Consider the following 3,784-nt stretch of genomic DNA (forward strand, 5'->3'; position numbering starts at 1 on the left):
ACACTGGCCTGAATTTGAATATTTCAGATACTTCATGTAAGTGGAATCATGCGTTTGTTCTTTTGTGACTGGCTTATTTCACTTAGCATAATATCCTCAAGGTTCATTCATGTTGTAGCATGTGTCAGAATTTCCTTCTTTATTAAGGTGGCATCGTATTCCATTGTATGTATATTCCACATTTTGTTTATTCATTCAAGTGTCAATGGACATTTGGGTTCTTTCAACCTTTTGGCTTAAAGAACCTGATGTAATGGTCATACTTATTATTGAGTATGATGAATAATGATGCTATGAACCTGGGTGTGTAAATGTCTTTGAGATTCTGCTTTCAGTTCTTTTGGATATATACACAGAAGTGGGTTTGCTGCATCACACAATGGTTCTATTTTTATTTGTTTTAGTAACAACTATACCGTTTTCCAAAGCACCATTTTACAACCATAGTAACAATGCACAAGGGTTTCACCTTCTCCACATCTCTGCCAACACCTGTTATTTTCTGTTTTTTTTTTTTTATAGTAGCCGTCCTAAAGAGTGTGAGATGATATCGCGTTGTGTTTTAATTTGTATTTCTCTGATAGTTATTGATATTAACCATCTTTTCATATGCTTATTGGACATTTGTATATGATCTTTGGAGAAATTTTACCTGTTTGTTAATTGGGTTATTTGATTTTTTTGTTGTTGTTAAATTGTAGGAGATCTTTATATATTCTGGATATTAACACCTTATCAGACATATATGCTTTGCAAATATTTTCTCGCATGCCATAGGTTGCCTTTCCCTTCTGTTAATTGTTTTTTTTTTTTTGACCGGATTCTCACTGTGTTTCCCAGGCTGGAGTGCAGTGGCACAATCATGGCTCACTGCAATCTTAAACTTCTGCTGGGCTCATGAGATCCTCTTGCCTCAGTGTACCAAAATTCTGGGATTACAGGAATAAGCCACTGTGCCCAGCCTTGATTGTGTCTTCTAATGAACAAAAATCTTGAAGTCTGATGTATCCCTCTTTGTTTTCCTTTTGTTGCTTGTGCTTTGGGTGTTAAAATGATATCAAAGAAATCATTACCAACTCCAATGTCATAAAAATTTTCCCTGTGTTTTCTCCTAGGAGCTTTATAGGTTTAGGTATTACATTTAGGTCTTTAATCCATTTTGAGTTAATTTTTGTATATGGTATAAGATAAAAGTCCAACTTTTTTTTTTTTTTGAGACAGGGTCATACTCTGTTGCCCAGGCTGGAGTGTAATGGTATGATCATACCTCACTGGAGCCTTGAACTCCTAAGCTCAAGGAATCCTCCCATCCCAGCTTCCCAAGTAGCTGGGACTATGGGTATGAGCCACCAAGCCCAGCTTCTAATTACTTATGTATTTTATTTCTTTTTCTTGCCTAATCACACTGGCTAAAACTTCCAATACTATGTTGAATGGAAACAACAGAAACAAGCATCCTTGTCTTGTTCCTGATCTTAGAGGAAAAGCTTTCAGTCTTTCACCCTTGAGTAGGATATTAATGATGAAATTTTCATATCTGGCCTTTGTTATATTGAGGTAGTTTCATTTATTCTTATTTCAATGAGTGATTTTATCATGAAAGTTTGTTGATCTTGCCAAATGGGGTTTTTTTTTGCATCAGTTGAGATAATCATGTGTTTTTGTCCTTTATTCCGTTAATGAGTTGTATTACATTTACTGATTATCATATATTGAGCCATAGTGTATTCTAGAAATAAAAACATCCTTTGGTTATGGTACATTATCCTTTTAATATGCTATTGAATTCAGTTTGCTAGTATTTTGTTAAGGATCATTGCATTAATATTCATCAGGGATATGGTCTTTAGTTTTCTTTTTTTATGGTGTCTTTACCTGTCTTTGGAATCAGGTTAATAATATTGGCCTCATAAAATGAGCTTGGATGTGTTCCTTCTCTTTAAATTTTTAAAGAAAAAGTTGGAGGAGGATTGTTGTTGATTATTTTTCAAATGTTTGATGGAATTATTCGGTGAAGTCATCTGATCCTGGGCTTTTCCTTATTGGGAGTGTTGTGGGTTTTTTTGTTTTGTTTTTGTTTCTGAGAGAGTCTCACTCTGTCACCCACACTGGAGTGCAGTGGCGCAATCTCAACTCACTGCAACCTCTGCCTCCTGGGTTCAAGTGATTCTCGTGCCTCAGCCTCCCAAGTAGCTGGGATTACAGGTGCTCACCACCATGCTCAGCTAATTTTTGCATTTTTAGTAGAGATGGGGTTTCACCATGTCAGCCAGGTTGGTCTCAAACTCCTAGACTCAAGTGATCTGCCCACCTTGGCCTCTCAAAATGCTGGGATTACAGGCACGAGCCACTGCACCCAATCCTGCTTTTTTTTTTTTTAAAAAAAAAAAGAATATTTTAAATCTTGTCCTTAGAAACTATAAAGATTGTACATGATTTAGAAGTGAGACTGTACCAAACAATGGCCAAACAAGAATTATCCACTCTATGCCTTCTCTTTTGTCTGGTCCCTCAGAAATATAATGTTATCAGCTATGATTGTTGCCTCATGTTATTTGTATCCAAGTATTCACTATAGTTTACTTCCCTTCCACATAAATTCTAGACCTCTTTTTCATATACTGATGTGCCACACCTCTCAGGCTGGGTAGGAATACTGATGTTCTGTGCCGTGTTGACTTTTGACTGGTGTATCCATTTCAGCTAGGATTTCAAGACACTACGTCACCTATTATAGAAAATCTCCTTTCCTTTCATGATCATACCCTAATAATCATCTTCCTAATTAGCTCTTTAGTACTGTACATTATTTCCCTAATATTAACAACTAAATTAACCCATCTAAGCACCCGTTTCGTATACCTCACTTTCCCTTGATTGCCATATCTCATTTGTGGGCAGAGAAGATGTGGTGACTAGATTTTTTTCCCCCAACTATTAAATCACAGGGTCTTGGCTCACTTGCCCAAGTAACTGCACATGATTCAGAGATCTTTCAAAAACCAAACTGCTGGATATTTTGGACTCACGTCTTACAAACTGATGAAGCATCTGCAATACAGGTCTTCAAAACATGACTTCTGCTTTCTTTTCTTACAATCCAATCTTTTGTCTTTTTCTGATGCTCTAGCCTGGACAGCCTCAAGCCAGAGGATCTGTTGGGAGGTTTTTAATTACTGATTCAACCTCCTCACTAGTTATTGGTCTGTTCAGATTTTCTTTTTCTTCATGATTCAATCTTGGCAGGTTGTGTGTTTCTAGGAATGTTTCCATTTCTTCCAGGTTATCCAATTTATTGGCATACAGTTGTTCATAGTATTCATTTTGTCTTAGTCTGTCTTTCATGGCTATAATAGAACACCTGAGGCTGGGTCATTTATAAAGAAAAAAAGTTTCTTTAGCTCATGGCTTTGGAAGCAGGGAAGTCCAAGATGGTGGCCACATCTGGTGAGGGCCTTGAGCTGCTGCATAGCATGGCAGATAAGGGGAAGGGGAAGAAAGCCATGTGAACAGAGACAAGTACAAAGGGCTGGGCTGGCTTTATATCTACTTGCTTTTGAGGTAACTAACCAAGTTCCTAGAGAACAGCATTAATCCATTCATGAGGGCTCCACCCCTGTGACCCAAACACCTCCTACTAAGCCCCACCTCCCAACACTGTGCATTAAGGAATTAAGGTCCCAACACCTGAACTCTTGGGGGACAGAGTCAAACCACAGCACTCTTATAACCCTTTTTATTTCTGTGGCATCAGTTGTAATATCTCCTATTTCACTTCTGATTT

The 3,784-nt window shown here is 37.5% G+C and overlaps 1 pseudogene; it reads right to left on the bottom strand.

Annotated features, from left to right (window-relative positions):
* Nucleotides 1-2,485: 2,485 nt before the first annotated feature.
* On the bottom strand, nt 2,486-3,075 carry LOC134739663 (single-stranded DNA-binding protein, mitochondrial-like; annotated as a pseudogene).
* Nucleotides 3,076-3,784: the final 709 nt, after the last annotated feature.

Source organism: Pongo pygmaeus, chromosome 5 (assembly GCF_028885625.2).
Source record: "Pongo pygmaeus isolate AG05252 chromosome 5, NHGRI_mPonPyg2-v2.0_pri, whole genome shotgun sequence".
NCBI classification, from domain to species: domain Eukaryota; kingdom Metazoa; phylum Chordata; class Mammalia; order Primates; family Hominidae; genus Pongo; species Pongo pygmaeus.